Genomic DNA, 17,620 nt, shown 5'->3' on the forward strand with positions numbered 1-17,620 from the left:
GTGTGTGTGTGTGTGTGTGTGTGTGTGTGTGTGTGTGTGTGTGTGTGTGTGTGTGGCAGGGATGCAGTAAGGTGCGAGCAATTTTTAAAAACACATCCACATCCAAATTATTATTGCCCCCTTGTGAGGCTAGTGCTGCCTTTGACCAAGACATTCTTGGAGCTCCCCCTTGGGGCTGCCTTCCCAGGCAGGACCCCCTCAGTTGATGGTGGATTTAGTGTTTAGGAAAAATCACAGCTCATCAAATGTGGTGAGTGAAGCAGGGGAGGAGGCTGGTCCTGCGAACTGAGGTGTGGCCATAGAGTAGTAGCAGAGTCATTCCTTGGCTCATATGAAATCAGGTTTTATATTAGGGTACAGGAACCCAGGCATCAGAGCTTGGCTTTCCTGGTTACTGCATGATTGACCTTGGCAAGTCCCTAAACCATTTTGGCTTTAGTGTTCTACCAGTAAGAAGATGAGGTTGAATTAAGAGGATTTACGAGTTTTCTTGGCACTAAGTGGGGGTGTGTGTGACATTTATCGAGTGCCTATTTTGTGTACTGTGTTACTAGCTTAGTGCATGTTGTCCGAATTAGTCCTCATCTTAGCTTTATGAGGTACGTAGTATCCCCATTGTATGGATGGTGAAACAAGCTCAGAGAGGTTGGGTAATTGCTAAGGATAACACAGCCAGAGGATTAAAATCAGGTGCTCTCTATTTTGAAACTAGTGTTAAAAAATTTTTAGGAATAATATAAGCACATGGCGAAAAAAGAGTTCAATAGTTTAGGAGGATATAAAATACCTGCCAGGCTCACTTCATAGAAGTAACCACTACGTTTCTTGTGATATATGTCTAGAAATACTTTATGCAAATTCAAACAGAAGTATGTAGGCTTTTGGTACTTAAATCTTTTTAATTCCTTAAAATTTAAAAATTGAGATCTGACATAACATTATATTAGTTTCAGGTGTACAACGTAATGGTTCACTCTTTGTATATATTGCAGTAGATCTCCACAGTTAGTCTAGTTACTATCCATCACCACACAAAGTTACGTAGTTGTTTTCCTTATGATGAGAAATTTTAAGATCCCCTTTCTTAATAACTTTAAAATATATGGGAATTCCCTGGCGGTCTAGTGGTTAGGACTCCGTGCTCTCACTGCTGAGGGCCCGGGTTTGATCCCTGGTTGAGGAACTGAGATCCCACAAGCCGTGCGGCACGGCCAAAAAAATAATAATAATACACACACATACACAGCATTATTAACTGTAGTCACCATGCTGTATATTACATATCCCTGACGTATTTATTTTATACCTGGGATTTTATACCTTTTGACCCCTTCACCCAGTGCCTCTGGCAACTACCAGTCTGTTCTTTGCATCTGCAAGTTCATGGGTTTTGGGGTGGGAGGCGGAGGGCTAGATTCCACATATAAGTGACAGCATACAGTATTTGTCTTTCTCTTTCTGACTTATTTCACTTAGCATAATGTCCTCAAGGTCCATCCATGTTGTCACAAGTGGTGATATTTCATTCTTTTTTTTATGGCTGAATAATAGTCCCTTGTACACGTATATACCACATTTGCTTTATCCATTCATCCACTGATGAACACATAGGGCATTTCCATATCTTGGCTATTGTAAATAATGCTGCAGTGACCATGGGGGTACAGGTATCTTTTTGAGTTAGTGTTTTCATTTCCGTTGGGTAAATACCCAGCAGTGGAATTGCTAGATCATATGATGGCTCTATGTTTAACTTTTTGAGGCGCTTCCATCCCATCTTCCATAGTGGCTGCACCAATTCACATTCCCACAATTCTTGGGTGACAGGGAGGGGCACTTTGTTGTACTGGATTTCTGCTGTCATCTACTTAAAGTCCAGAAACATGATGGCAAAGATGAAGTTATGAAAACCGTGCCTTTGAGGAAGATGGTGGAGAGAATTCGAATTCGCAAGTCCCAGATTCTAAATGATGAGGTAATCACTATCTTGGATAAGTACTTGAAGTTGTGCTATGGAGAGAACATGGCCATGGGGCACGTTCACCGCTCTCAGCCACCCATCTACCAGTCCCTGGCCAGCAGCTGGGGGCACGTATATCACCTGGTTTTTTTTAATAAGTAAATAAATAAATTTATTTATTTTTGGCTAAGTTGGGTCTTTGTTGCTGCGCGCGGGCTTTCTCTAGTTGCGGCGAGCGGGGGTCTACTCTTCGTTAGGTGCGCGGGCTTCTTGTTGCGGTGGCTTCTCTTGTTGCGGAGCACAGGCTCTAGGCCCGCGGGCTTCAGTAGTTGTGGCTCGTGGGCTCGAGAACCCAGGCTCAGTAGTTGTGGTGCACGGGCTTCGTTGCTCCTCGGCATGTGGGATCTTCCCAGACCAGGGCTCGAACCCGTGTCCCCTACATTGGCAGGCGGACTCCCAAACACTGTGCCACCAGGGAAACCCTATCACCTGTTTTTGAAAAGTCCCAATACTGACTACATTTAATAACTAAGGGCATATTTTTTGTTCTATAAATTTAGTGAGAATTTTAGGGACTATTTTTCAGTATCTTTGTGCCAGTTAAAGTGGGATGCTTTTTTTTTTTTTTGGCTGTACGGCTTGCGGAATCTTAGTTCCCCCACCGAGGATTGAACCTGGGCCCCCTGCAGTGGAAGCGCAGAGTCCTAACCACTGGACCACCGGGGAATTCCCTAAAGCGGCATGCTCTTCAATCTAAAAAGCTTAATTTTATAAAATTGACTTACTTTTCTAGACTAAAATTGTATATGCTTTTGGTAATTGGAAACTCTGAGAATATTGGCTGCTGATTGTTGCCGTCATGTTCTTACAAAATTATTTTCCATTTTTTATAGAATGTTCCCACAGCTAGCTGTGTCATAAGGTACTGCTCAGTTCATCCATTTATCCTTTGGCAAAGGGTCAGTAATGTTTAGAGAAAGATTTGTGGGCTTAAACAAGAAACTTAATGCCAGCGAATTGATTTAAAATCCTTTACCGATTAGCATTAAACTTAATGATTAAGTATTTCACTTTTGTTTAGGGATTTTTCTGAGGGTCTTTTGTGAAGAATCTTTTCTAAGTAATTCTTTCCTTTCCTTTTCTGTGTCAGTGTTTCAGAAAATAGTGAACTCGAGTCCTCTGCTTTCTTTAAATCCACTTGTGACAAAAGCTAATTTGTGAGGTATGATTTAAAGGTTACAGAGATAAAACTAATGAAACCTTAAAAAGACAAAAAGTTCCTATATCTTCTTTTCAGTGACTGTCTAGTATTTCATTGTAGGAATGTATTGTAACATATTTAACCAGTTCCTAGTCCCAACATTTCATTGCTGCATTTTTAATAGCATCTTTTGCATACATGTAAGTACATCTGTAAGAAAAATTTCTGTAGTAGGGTGATGGTATAGAGCAAAAGGTATACAGGCTTTTTTACATTTTGAGAGGTTAAGTTGTTCAACGTTGCACCAACATCTGCCCCCACCGGCTGTTTCTTGGAGTGTCTGCTTCCTAGACTTTCAACAACAAGCATTTTATCTATTTATTTTTTCACCATGGCTAGTGTGATAGGTGGAAAACCCTTTCTCCCAGCTCCCTGGCCCTCTCTGACCCTACAGTTCATCTCAGGCGGTGAATAAATGCCTCCCACCTCAGGCTGTGATAACCAGATGCCAAGATGAAATTCATTCCTTAGTCCTTCTTCGACGAACCTGGGTTTGCAAAGTGTCACTTCTGTGGTTCTTTTGAAGGACTGGACACATCTTGAAATCAAAGTGATCATCCCTTTATAAAACCACACTTACACAGGACATCAGATTGTAGCAAGCTTCTTATTAAGCTGAACTTCTCCTACTACTGCTGCAGGGGATTGTACCTCTGACTTGAACTTCAGCTATTTCGGGACACTATCAGTGGGGAACTGAGGCTGATTTTAAATGAGGTTGAACTCTATACATTTTCTCTCTACTCCTGAGAGCCCTCTTTATTGCGGGGGGTGGAGGGCAGAAGTGCCCATTTGCAGTTGTTGAGGCAGGATTCAGAGGATTTTCAAAGAGGCTTTTTTAGTCTGGGCAGGGATTTGTTTCCCATGAATATTAATGTAATATAAATAATTGGGAGTGATGCTTTTAAAAAACATTTATAAGCAGCTGGCTTAAAATTCCTCAGTCCAAACAGTACAGAAAAGACTGAAACTGAAAAAAAGCCTGGCCCCTCATCCTCTCACTTCGTAATGGAACCTGAGGAACTTGCTCTATTGAAAGAACCATTTCTGCTCAGGTGCAGTATAAAATAAGAACAGTAGGGACTAAGAAACAGCTCTGGCCCAAGTTCAAGAACACAGGGAAGTGGAGAACTACTGGGGAGTTGAACAGGAAGCAGTTTCAGTCGGAGCAAAGTTGCTGAGCTCAGTGATGTCTGCATGGGAATGGGAAGCCTTCAGCTCTGCCCCAGCTCACAGGCGCCAAGCCAGAGCCCATCAGTCCACTGGATGCTGAGAAGACATTGGAACGGCAGCTGGCAGTGAATGTTTTGAAATCTGGGGGGTTAAGGGGTGGTGGAAGATGACCACCATGTTTGACTTCAATGATGACCGCAGTGAGCAAATTTCTCCTCCCCTGAAATGGATGCAGCAGGGGGCTTGGCTATAGAGTCACATTCTAAAAATAGCCACTGAGGTAGACTTGTGTTCTTCTTTTTTTTTTTGTCATCATTATTTTTTTTACATCTTTATTAGAGTATAATTGCTTTACAATTGTGTGTTAGTTTCTGCTTTATAACAAAGTGAATCAGTTATACTTATACATATGTTCCCATATCTCTTCCCTCTTGCGTCACCTTCCCTCCCACCCTCCCTATCCCACCCCTCTAGGTGGTCACAAAGCACCGAGCTGATCTCCCTGTGCTATGCGGCTGCTTCCCACTAGCTATCTACCTTACTACGTTTGTTAGTGTATATATGTCCATGCCTCTCTCTCGCTTTGTCACAGCTCACCCTTCCCCCTCCCCATGTCCTCAAGTCCATTCTCGTAGGTCTGTGTCTTTATTCCTGTCTTACCCCTAGGTTCTTCATGATATTTTTTTTCTTAAATTCCATATATATGTGTTAGCACACGGTATTTGTCTCTCTCTTTCTGACTTACTTCACTCTGTATGACAGACTCTAGGTCTATCCACCTCATTACAAATAGCTCTCGTGTTTTTCACTCGTGGAATGGAAGCCCTTTCTTTTAAGTGTTACCTTCAGGCAGAGGTGTTAGAAGGAGCCCCGAAGGCACAGGGAGAGTTGTCAGAATGCGGGGCAGTCTCTGGGCCCTGCCAGCAAGAAGCCTCAAATCTGGCCTGAAATCCAAACGCTTAGAGGGCCAGCTTGGACAGATTAATCTTGTGTGATTAAGATGGTTTGGTCACAGTAACCAGCAGGCTGGAAACAGCAGCCTAACTGAAAGGCTGAAGTCGAACATTACAGAAGCGTTTGTAAGCTATGGGGAGCGGGTGGGGACTCGAGACTCTGAGTTCTTTTGTAAAGATGATGAACTGGGGAAAGTTAGGAACAGCACAACTGGGAGGCTGGCTGAAGCAGTCCTGACATACATACAGATCAAGTGAACATCAAGGAAAAAATGTCCCAGGGCTTTGAGGGTCACTTTCCCCATGACTGAGACCAGACATTACCAAAAAGGACTCATTACTGCCTCGGAGAGCTTATGGGAACAGTAAGCCAAAAATACTAAAACCAAGATAATGTTTTAAAAATAGGACTTCCTTTCAAACAGCCTAGAGCTGGCGTATGTTAAATATACAGATTTTAGAAGCAATAAAATAGATGCTGTCTCTTCCTGTTAAATAAAGGATATTGCTAACAGGGATGTGCGAAGGGAAAACGATACATTTTTCAGGTTCTGCAAACAACAAAAAAGTTAAACTTTGTTGCCTTTCTGTGCACTCCCCTCCCCCACCCCATCCCCCCCAGCTGGGAATTGCCAAGGAGACTATTTTACAAAAAGGAGATGGTTGGCTAAAAATAAACACACAGCCCTACCGAAGACCAACAAAACTCCCAGCATTATCGAATGCCTTTTAGATTTATTTTTATTTCTCAGCAGTCAAAGAGAAGGAGAAATCATTCTGAGCTCAGGAAAAATCCATGTCCTGCTCCTAAGTATGGCAATCTCTGGCAATCCTACAGGCCCTGGAGAAGACTGGTATACGGCTCGCCAGTGTCCTGTGAGAACGTGAACCTGCTGTTGGCCATGGGGCCATTTCATCCCTGCCAGACTGTGCACAGTGCTAGGAAAGGGTGGCACAGACACAGTGCCTCGCTCCGCAGGGAGAGAGAACCAGAAGTGATGGGCTAGACTTGGGGTGACACACAAACTCTGTAACCTGACTAGCCATCCTAACCTGTGAATCCTGAAGCTGATCGGGAGTGGCCCTAGTGCCCCCCACTCCATTTGGCCCCCTGTAGAGGCCAAAGGGCTGCCTGAATGGTAGGTCCAAGCTTCCCAACCCTGTGCCCTCACTAACCTCTGCCAACCCCACTTGGTAGTTGGCAAACATCTACAAGTGGGCGGTCAAATATATATTATAAAATACTGACTCCGTTCCTTTATTTGAGTTGGGAACGACTTTACTCACAAAAGCAAGTAGGTACACCAATTAAAATTGTATCTTGGAGCAGCTCAATGAAAGGAAAAAACAAAAGTCAACTAGCCAAACTCACGTCTTTCCAAGTTTTATTAACACTGGTTTGGAGCACATTCCTTTTGTTCTGAAGTGAGCTCAAAAATTTAGGAAAGTTTTAGCTGGGCGTGGGTATGATAAAATTGGAAACGTGTTATTATTTTATTCTCTTCTATTGGGGAAATGTAATGGCCATTCCGTTTTTGCACTGGCTGACTCTGGGTCTTGACTAATGAGTCCCATGGAATGAGGTTTTATTCTGAATTCCGGAGCAGAGAAGTGAGTCCTCTTCTCCCACTGGAGGCAGGGAGGGATGGAGATGCAGCTCAGCTCTGGACATGGGCTGCCCAGGGTCAGGCAAGTGGCTTCTCCCCTAGTTTCCCCCTTTACCCCCCAGGCAAGAGTTTTGTTTGTTAGTGGTTTTTTTTTTAAAGATTTCTTTGAATGTGGACCATTTTTAAAGTCTTTAAATTTGTGACAATATTGCTTCTGTTTTATGTTTTCGTTTTTGGGCGGCAAGGCACGTGGGATCTTAGCTCCCGGACCAGGGATCGAACCCACACGCCCTGCATTGGAAGGCGAAGTCTTAACCACTGGACGGCCAGGGAAGTTCCTTATTTTTCTTTTAAACTCAGTCTCTGTTTTCACCTAAAGGGAGAGTTGTTTCATGTATTAAATAGGACTGAAACTAGTATTGACTAATGCAAAGATACTGGTGCCCCCTGCCACTGCTACTTCATTTTTCAGATTGAAAGTCTGGAAACGATTTATAACATGTATGCTGCTTCAAGTACATTTCTAGGCTATTTGGGGGGTGTGGTTGTATTAGCAAACTCCATGTTTCCTGTTCCATTTTGCTTTAGAGTCACAGGGAGGGAACGCTTGCACTTTGACATTTCTGGTATTTCAAGTATTATTTTAACATTATCCCTAGGCAGCGCCCTTAAAAAAAAAAAAGACAACTTAATGGCTCTATTGTCACAAACTTTGTCAGTTATTTCCGTTTTCCTTGGCACTGCATTTCACTAATTTGAGGTGAAAACAGGAAGGTGAAGAAAGCTTAACCAAGGTTAACATAAACTTAGATGGTAACATCACTCACAAGGGGACTGTTCCAGAGTAGGATATTGGGAGATGACCCCCCACACACACACATAAAACACGTCACCCTTGAAAAGGAGGCTAATGCCTGTCCTCGGCCCATTTGTTCTGCAGCGGGTCCGAGAGGAAGGCTGTTACAATAGGCTGGAAAGTAGTTCCCCCATGATAACGGGACCCACTGAATACCCGGAAACCTCAGCTCCCGCAGCCAAGATGCCAGGTCCCTGCACCAACTTTTAGCATCTGTGAAGTGGCTTCTGGTGGAGAACCTGGGGCACCTCACCTGGCACAAGTGTGTGCGCAGGGACAGGTGAAACCAAGAAAACTGGAAGGAAAGAGGGTCTAGTAGAAATCTACAAGTGTAATTCAAGGAGGGGAGGGAGGTGCCCATGCCGGTTCGCACAGCCAACGGGGACGCCCAGGGATCGGTATCTGACTTGAAACGGGCCAGGAAGGCCACTGAAAGAGGCAAGTTCATTTGGCCGAATCTTCTGTTCTCAACCTTGAAAGCCGGCAGGAAGTTGATTCTTCCTCCTCCCCATCCCAGCTTCAAACGTTGAAAAAAGTTTGATTAAAATGCTAAGAGTGTGTCTTCCTGGGTTATTCCGCCCGGAGAGCCTCAGCCAAGCCAACTGCAGGCAATCACAGCCTGGAATGACGTTTCCCTTTGATGGCAATGAGGCTATTAGTAGGTCAACCAGCTGCAGTTAGGGCCCGGCTGGTCATTTAAGTACTCAGGGGAACTGTAGCAAAGGAGATAAAATACACCCAACTCATGGGAGTATGACTTTGAATCTTTAAGTAAACAATCCATTTTTTAAAAGTGCAAGTGAATTTATGAATTAATTTGAGTATTAATTAAGCCATTAAGGAATGACTTCACACTTCAATGCCACATATTAAAAAAAAGCCTTTTATACATGCTTCACAAAACAATATACAGAAATCTCTGTAATTCTGGAAATTAATTGCACCAAGACAGTTTTTAAAATTATCTATTCTCTATTATCATACAGGATAGGTCTTGAAATAGTTTTGACTTCAGAATGACCAGAAGGGTCTACACCATTTCAGGTGGTTCAGGCAGTAGTAAACATTCTCCCCAGACGCTGGACAAGCGGAAACAATTTTAGCCAAGAAGTTTAGTAGCTTAAAATTTACTTCTACGTTGTTAAACATCTAGCAGTTGTAAAAGGGCAAAGCTGGCTACTTGGTAACTGTAGCTGGCTGATAACCTGAGCGTTCACTTTTAAACTATGCATGCAAACTTGAATACTTCATTGCTCCAAATGAATCAGGCCCCATAGTATTAAGAAGAGTGGGGTCTGGAGTTAATTAAATTCTTAATCCTATATCTAAGGAGCTTAAGAATTTGGGGGATCATCACACTAAGAATTCATGGACATGTTAGTGTTTTAAACACAACCAAAAGTAATTAAAATGGGAGGAAATTAACTGATAGTTTTTGTAGGGTCTACTTGGAGGTGAAGTGAGAACTGGAAGGTATTTGAGCATCCCTGCCCTGGTGCGGTGACATTCAGGAACTGAGACCAAACCAGAAGAACAGGAATCCATTTCTGATGTGAAGAAAGGGCCTTGTGGGGTTGCTGCCTGGGCCCAGCCTGGCTTAGCAGGACTTCAGAATTGTTCTTCAAATACCCCAGAGGCAGTAGTAGATCTTTGAGGGCACCTGTTTCTCCTCTCGTCCCACCTTGTACTGCTGGGTGATTTGATAAAAAGAAAATTTGGACTTACAAAAAGCAGCTTTTCAAGTAGATTTTTAAAAATTTTTTAAAGAAGGTTTTTAATAAAAGGACTTAAAGAGTGCTTATGGGTCCACAGGTTGGGCTGATAGTATCTCCATAAACATCTGTCAGGACATGGGATATGATCAGGCAACATTTAGCACTTGGTTAGTTTTTGACAGAAAGCCATCCTGAGTTACTGCCAAGTGTTCTCAGTCTTTAAAATGACCCAAATGGAGAGCTGAATGCATTGTACAAAGAAAGAGTGACAGAGGAAAACATTTTATTTTGAAATAACTATAGACTCATGGGAGGTTGCAAAAATAGTACAAAGAGGTCCAGTGTACCCTTCACCCAGCTTCTCCCAAAGGTAACATGTTACACATCTTACACATAGATCAATATCAACACCATGAAATTGACATTGGTACAATCTACAGGCCTTATTCAGTTTTTAACAGTTTTTACGTGCACTCATTTTGTGTGTATGTGTGTGCATAGATCTGTGTGATTTTATCACATATATGTAAACATCACCACAATCGAGATACAGAACTGTTCCATCAGCAAAAAGAAACTCTTGTGCTATCCCTTTATAGTCGCATACCCTACCTCATCCCACCCCTTTCCCTGGCAAACACCAATCTGTACCCCATCTCTGTAATTGTGTTATTTCAAGATTGTTATACAAATGGAATCATACAATATATGACCTTTTGAGATTGTCTGTTTTCATTGAGCGTAATTCTCTGGATATCCATCCAGGTTGTTGCATGTATCAATAATTCATTCCTTTTCATTGCTGAGTAGTTTTCCATGGTATGGATGTACCACAGTTTGTTTAACCATTAACCCATTTGAAGGGCATTCGGATTGTTTCCAGTTTTGGACTATTACAAATAAAGCTGCAGTGCATATTGGGGTATAGGTTTTTGTGTGGATGTAAACTTTCATTTCTCTGAGATGAATGCCCAGGAATGGAATTGCTGGTTTGTGTGGTATATTATGTTTAGTTTTATAAGAAACTACCAAACTGTTTTTCAGGGTGGCTGTACCATTTTACATTCCCACCAGCAATGTATGAGAGAGAAATTTCTGTGCAGCCTCGCCAGCATTTGGTATTGTTGCTATGTTGTATCTTAGCTGTCCTAATAGGTATGAAGTGGTATGTTATTGTACTCATTTGCATTTTCCTAGTGGCTAGTGATGTTGAACATCTTTTTGTGCGCTTATTTGCCATCCATATCTCCTCTTTGGTGAAATGTTGGTTCAGGTGTTTTGCCCATTTACTAACTGGATTGGTTTTTACTCTTGAATTTTGAGAGTGATTGGTATATTCTAGATAAAAGCCCTTTGTCAGATATGTGGTTGCAGATATTTTCTCTCAGACTATATCTTGTCTTTTCATCCTAACAAGATCTTTGGCAGAGCAGAAGTTTTAAAATTTTGATGAAATCCGATTTATCATTTTTTCTTTTGTAGATTGTGCAAGATTGATGTCATGTCTAAGAACTGCCTGTCCCTCACCAGTATCACACTGTTGTGATTAATGTCGTTAGATGTAGCTTAATATTGAATAGAGTGACTATTTCTACTCTATTCTTTTCCAGAAAGGTTTTAGCTATTCTAGTTTTTTTGCCTTTCCGTATAAATTTTAGAATAAGCTTCTCTGTATGTATAAAAGGCATTGATAGAATTTGGTAGGAATATTGTTAAAACTATAAATCAGTTTGGGGAAAAAATGACATCTTTACTTGAGTCTTCCAATCCATGAACATAGTTATATCTATTGATTTAGATTGTTTGATTTCTTTTATTGGTGTTTTGTAGTTTTTGGCATACGGGTCCTTTATTGTTTTGTTAGATTTATACCTAAGTATTTAATTTGAGCGATCATAAATAGCATGAGTTTTAAAATTTGGTTTTAAGATGTTCATTTCTAGTATATATAAAGTTGATTTTTAAATATTGATCTTGTACCTGCAAATCTGCTGAATTTACTTATTAGTTCTAGGAGTTTGTTTTGTATTCCTTGGGATTTTCTATGTACATAATCATATAAACACAAATAAGGACTGTTTTCTTTCTTTCTTTCCAATCAATATGGCTTTTCTTTTTCTTGCCTTATTTCATTGGCTAGAACCTCTAGCACTACGTTGAATAAGAATGGTAAGTGCAGACACCTTTGTGTTCTTCCTGATCTTAAGGGGGAAGTATTCAGTCTTTCACCATAAATAATGAGGTTAGATGTCAGTTTACGTAGATTTTTAAAAACATCTTTATTGGAGTATAATTGCTTTACAATGGTGTGTTAGTTTCTGCTTTATAACAAAGTGAATCAGCTATATATATATATATATACACATATATCCCCATATCTCCTCCCTCTTGCGTCTCCCTCCCACCCTCCCTATCCCACCCCTTTAAGTGGCCACAAAGCACCCAGCTGATCTCCCTGTGCTATGCGACTGCTTCCCAGTAGCTATTTTACATTTGGTAGTAAATATAAGTCCATGCCACTCTCTCACTTCGTCCCAGCTTACCCTTCCCCCTCCCCATGTCCTCAAGTCCATTCTCTACGTCTGTGTCTTTATTCCTGTCCTGCCCCTGTGTTCTTCAGAACCATTTTTTTTTCTTTTTAGATTCCATATATACGTGTTAGCATACAGTATTTTGTTTTTCTCTTTCTGATTTACTTCACTCTGTACAGACTCTAGGTCCATCCACCTCACTACAAATAGCTCAAATTTCATTTCTTTTTATGGCTGAGTAATATTCCATTGTATATATGTACCACATCTTATTTATGCATTCCTCTGTCAATGGACATTTAGGTTGCTTCCATGTCCTGGCTATTGTAAATAGTGCTACAATGAACATTGGGGTGCATGTGTCTTTTTGAATTATGGTTTTCTCTGGGTATATGCCCAGTAGTGGAATTGCTGGGTCATATGGTAGTTCTATTTTTAGTTTTTTAAGGAACCTCCCTACTGTTCCACGTAGTGGCTGTACCAATTTACATTCCTACCAACAGGGTAGGAGGGTTCCTTTTCCTCCACACCCTCTCCAGCATTTATTATTTGTAGACTTTTTGATGATGGCCATTCTGACCAGAGTGAGGTGATACCTCATTGTAGTTTTGATTTGCATTTCTCTAATAATTAGCAATGTTGAACATTTTTTCATGTGCCTGTTGGCCACTGTATGTCTTCTTTGGAGAAATGTCCATTTAGATCTTCAGCCCCTTTTTTGATTGGGTTTTTTTTTTTTTGATATTGAACTGTATGAGCTGTTTGTATATTTTGGAAATTAATCCCTTGTTGGTTGCATCATTAGCAAATATTTTCTCCCATTCTGTTGGCTATCTTTTCGTTTCGTTTATGGTTTTCTTTGCTGCACAAAAAAGTGGCTTCTTTAGGTTACACGTATGTAACTAATCACAACCTACTGGTCTCAACATTTTACTACCACCTCAAGTGAAGTGTAGAAACTTTATGTCCATTTAGGTTCCATTATCCTGTGCCCTTTATAATTCTCTTATAATATTTTCTCTCTGTATATTGAGAACTACATCATACAATGTTATAATTTTTGCCTCAACTGTCAAACATAATTTTTTAAACTCAAGAGAATAGTCTGTTAAATTTACTTCTATTTTATCCTTTCTGTTCATTCTTCATGATGTTTCAAGTTTCCTTCTTTTATCCTTTCTTTTCTGCTGGAAAAACTTCCTTTAGCAGTTCTTTTACAGCAGTTCTATTGGCAATAAATTCTCTTAGTTTCCTTCATCTGAGAATGTCTTTATTTCACATTCATTCCTGAAGGATATTATCATGGAATATAGAAGTCTGAGTTGACAGTTATTTTCTTTCAGCTCTTGAAAAATGTCATGCCACTTCCTTCTGGCCTCCATGGTTTCAGATATGAAATCCACTGACATTCAAATCATTGTTTCCATAAGTAGTGCATCATTTCTCTCTAGTTGCTTTCAAGATTTTTTCTTTGTCTTTACTTTCCCGAAATTTGATTATGCTGTATCTTGGTGTAGATTTCTTTGGGGTTTTGTTGGGGTTCACCCAACCTCTTGAATCTGTAGGTCTTTTGCCGAATGTGGGAAATTTTTAGCCATATTTATTCAAGTACTTTTTCAGCCTCAATCGCTATCCCCTCTTTCTGGAACTCTGATTTTAAAAAAATGAACACTAGATCATTTATTGTAGTACCACAGGTCCCTGATGCCCTGTTCATCTTTTTTCACTCTACTTTCTCTCTTTTGTTCAGATTGGGTAATTTCTACAGTTATATTTTCAGACTCACTAATTCTTTACTGTCATCTGCATTCTGCAATTTGGCCCATCCAGTGAGCTTTTAAAATTTTGGTTATTGTATTTTACAGTTCTAAATTTTCCATTTGGTTCCTCTTTCGTTTTTGTATTATATTTCTTTGCCAGGAATTTTTTTTTTTTGCTTCAAGTGTGTAACTGCTAATTGAAGTATTTTTACGATGGTAGCTTAAAATCCTTCTTGGATAATTTCAGTATCTGTGTTGTTTCAGTGTTGGCATCTGTCAGGTGTCTTCTCTCATTCAAGTCAAAATCTCCCTGGTTCTTGGTTTGACAAGTGATTTTTTTTTTATTGTATCCTAAACATTTGGCATACATTTGAACATATATTATGAATCTCTGAATTTTATTTATTTTAGCAGGCCTCCACTGACAATGTGCTGGTAGAAGAAGGGGTGCATCACCTGGTTATTGCCAGGTGGGGGTGATAGTCCAGAAGCCCTGGCTTCCCCTAGGCCTCTGCTGACAGGAGCGGGGATTTTTTTTTTGAGGTGCTTGGGTTCTTTCTAGGCTGACCCTTTCCCTGCCCTTTGGCTAGAGATAACAGGCTTTTCATGGGGCTTTTATGGTCTATGGCCATTGGTATTTCTGGCCTGCTGGATTCTTCAGCATCCATCCTAGGATATTGAGGAGGCAAAAAGAAAACCCAGGCAACTCACACCTGTGTTGTTCCTCAACTCCCAAGGTCCCTAGTCAGTCCAGCTTGTTTTTCCTATCCTTCAGAGTCTTATCTTCATCTTATAAATATATTTGGGAATTTTAGTTACACTTTGTGGGAGGAATAAGGAGCAATGCATCTATTCTACCTTACCTGGAACCACAGTCAGCCTGTCTGGAAATTGGTTTTTATTAAACTAAATTCAACTGAAATTTGACATGCTGGCTCTTTCTTTATGTAAATAACCAGTACTAACAGAATGCTAAAGGTCATGAGACAGGCCTCAAGGCATTTATGAAATCAGTTCTTGTCTAATGCTTAATGTGAATCTTTATTGCACATTTTTAATCACCTTGAAAGTGCTCCTTACCCAAACTCTGCTGCATCAGTAGTTCTATCAAGTTTTACTACATTAGAAAATGATGTCAAATCTGGCACATATCCGGGATCAGAGGAAGGATCACAAGAAAGCCAGAAACTGGTGGCAGAACTAGCATGAACATCGTCAGTTCACCCTTTGCCGCTCCCATAAAGTGATGCAGCAATGTGTTTTAATGGAAGATGGAAAAAGCCCAGATCCCACAGAGGTAGGAAGCTGGACTCGTTGCTTATATACAGCCTCAGTTTTACAGAACAGCTGATCGTTGTTGGCATGATTTATTTCGCACATACGAACCAGTACACAAGTGAAAGGTGGATGGTTACATGGTCAGTGCCTAAAGGTACAGCTTCAGTCCCAGCCCTTACCCCACTCTACCCAGCAGGTCTCAGAAAGTTTTCTTCTCAACAGGCGCCCCACAGCAGCAGCTGCAGAAAGCACAGTCACACTGAGAGAGGTGCCCCCATCTTTATCCTCACCAAACACCTCTTGGGTCACAAGCAGAAATGATAGATACTGATTCTGTATGGGTCTACAGCATTGGATAATGCAGCTTAGGTAGGGAAGATTATAGGTTTCATATTTAAGAGGCCTTATGTCATCAAGGTTCAACAGGCTTTCCGTGGATTTCTGTGTTCTGAAGTTCAAACATCCTTTGTTCCTTCCCTTCCAGGTCAGTCACCACGAACCAGGCCACTCAGCACGTTGTCCCAGCATTGGAGAAGCCATGCTGTGGAGGCAGTCTATCACACTGTCAGAGACTGGGGCTTGACTTGGTACCAACTGCTGTGCTATTCTGCGGAGCAGGAATATTATGAGCTGTTAAATAATGACTGACACATTGGTTGAAATGAAGTTTCCAGTAAGGAAGTGACAGTGCAATGTGGATAATTATGGCAATAAAATAGGAAGAGCTTTAGTTCCCAGCCTGACCCTGCCTCTGCTGGAGCCATGTCAACAAGGCGTTCTCAGAACAAAGAAGAGACGTGATTTGGTACCATTTCCCATCAGCAGGTGTCTGGACAAAACATCAATGTGAATAAGGTTCAAGTGCAGTCCTGTGTATCTTGATTAAATTACTTAATATTAAATAAAAGGTCTGGGTGGTATTTTTTAAAATCTGACTCATCCAGCTCTAATTCAAATAGCTCCCCTCACCCCGACCCTTGAATGGATTTTTAAAAAGTAATTTCTCTCCCTGGGGTGGGAGAACCCTAATGAACTGAAAGAAATTTTTGCTTTTATATTGTTCTATCTGATGTTTTTGTAAATTATATTATTAAATGACTCTGGAGTCACTGTTAATGACAAGATTTGGTTTTGCTCTGTTATGATGTAGTTCAATTGCATGGTTTAGGGACAAGCTAGTCTACATACAAAAGAACACAAAGACTATGAAGGAAACCATAGCGAGCTCAATAATCTTAGCAACTAGCCAACACTCAAAGCCTGTTAAAGATGATTGCAGGCCAGGAGAAGTCACAGGCAGAGACCAGGTTTAAAGTGTTTCTTTTCATCCTAAGGCACATTTTTAACATCTAAAAAAAAATCTGTTGCTGTGATTTTTAGATCTAATTTTAAAACTAAAAATTTTCAAGCATCTCAATTAGGGGTCAGCAAAAAACTTTTCTGTAAAGACCCTGATAGTAAATAGTTCAGGCTTTATGAGCAGCTAGTTGTTCACTGCTGTTACAACTCCTCAGCTCTGTGTGAAAGCAGTCACAGACAGTATGCAAATGAGTGAGTGGAGTGTGTGCCAATAAAACTTTATTTACAAAAACAAGCAGTAGGCTGGATTTGGTCCAGGGGCTGCCGTAATTTGTCAATCTCTGTTCTAAATGAAGTTGGAGAGGAATAGCTTCCACCCAGAACAGAACCTCTCTGTGAGGGAAAGAAACAGACTAAGAACAGGATCATACTGCATTCTTCTACTAACAGACAATACTTTTAGAAATACAAAGCAAGATGAGCTCACCCAGTTAATCTTTTTATTTTGAGTTTTGTTAAAAAAAAAAAAGCTTTGAGAAAAATGTGTTAAATATCAGTAAAGGGCAAGAAAACATGTAGCTAGCTTTATAATATCAATCTAAACATATACACAAAGGCAAACAGTAAGTAAAATGCTAGGGAAAGGGAGCACTTTGGGGGCCTAACTCCAGTTTTTCTTATTGCACATAAATAAAGGTTGCCGATAACTCCAAGTCTTCACTTTTTCACAGTTAGACATACTTTAATATTATTTTATATAACATGTTTATATAACATCCTATGTTAATTTTATAAAGCCACCAGTTTGCTACTGTTGAATGGAAGTAAAAGACAAAAATTTCCCCAATTACAGTATGTAAGCTCTCTATAAAAAAATTCCCCAAAAGGTCACATCAGCCCATATTAAATTCATCCTATTCTATTTAAAAAACTGCTTTTCAGCTATTAAATGAATCTTGGTGGCCTTCCCATTTAATCATTTTAATAGACATAGTAAAACTTCCTAAGTAAGAAGTACCAGATGTATTTTATGTAAAAAATAAAAAACCTAGGAGGTGACCCTACCACGAAGTCATACTTCGAATGAGTGATTTCAGGGACAAATTCCAAATCCATAGACTTAACACCCGCATGACTGAAAATCATCCCACTGCTTCTCCAAAGCCCAAAGCTGGAATAATCACAACTAAAGTCAACCCCCAAATGTCCATGCAGCTAGATACTCAC

At 40.4% G+C, this 17,620-nt stretch overlaps 2 protein-coding genes across 3 annotated transcripts in view; one reads left to right on the forward strand and one right to left on the reverse strand.

Annotated features, from left to right (window-relative positions):
• Nucleotides 1-16,216, forward strand: part of CHST7 (carbohydrate sulfotransferase 7) — a 23,858-nt gene extending 7,642 nt beyond the window's left edge. Inside the window, exon 2 of the mRNA XM_027091396.1 lies at nucleotides 15,579-16,216. The gene's annotated coding sequence lies outside the window, so the exon portion shown is untranslated. The remainder of the gene's footprint in view (nucleotides 1-15,578) is intronic.
• Nucleotides 13,825-17,620, reverse strand: part of SLC9A7 (solute carrier family 9 member A7) — a 151,612-nt gene continuing 147,816 nt past the window's right edge. For both annotated transcript variants that reach the window (XM_027091376.1, XM_027091379.1), the window contains exon 18: nucleotides 13,825-15,701. The gene's annotated coding sequence lies outside the window, so the exon portion shown is untranslated. The remainder of the gene's footprint in view (nucleotides 15,702-17,620) is intronic.

Source organism: Aethalodelphis obliquidens, unplaced genomic scaffold (genome assembly GCF_003676395.1).
Source record: "Aethalodelphis obliquidens isolate GAN/ISIS:26980383/991018 unplaced genomic scaffold, ASM367639v1 scaffold71, whole genome shotgun sequence".
In the NCBI taxonomy this organism is placed as follows: Eukaryota; Metazoa; Chordata; class Mammalia; order Artiodactyla; family Delphinidae; genus Aethalodelphis; species Aethalodelphis obliquidens.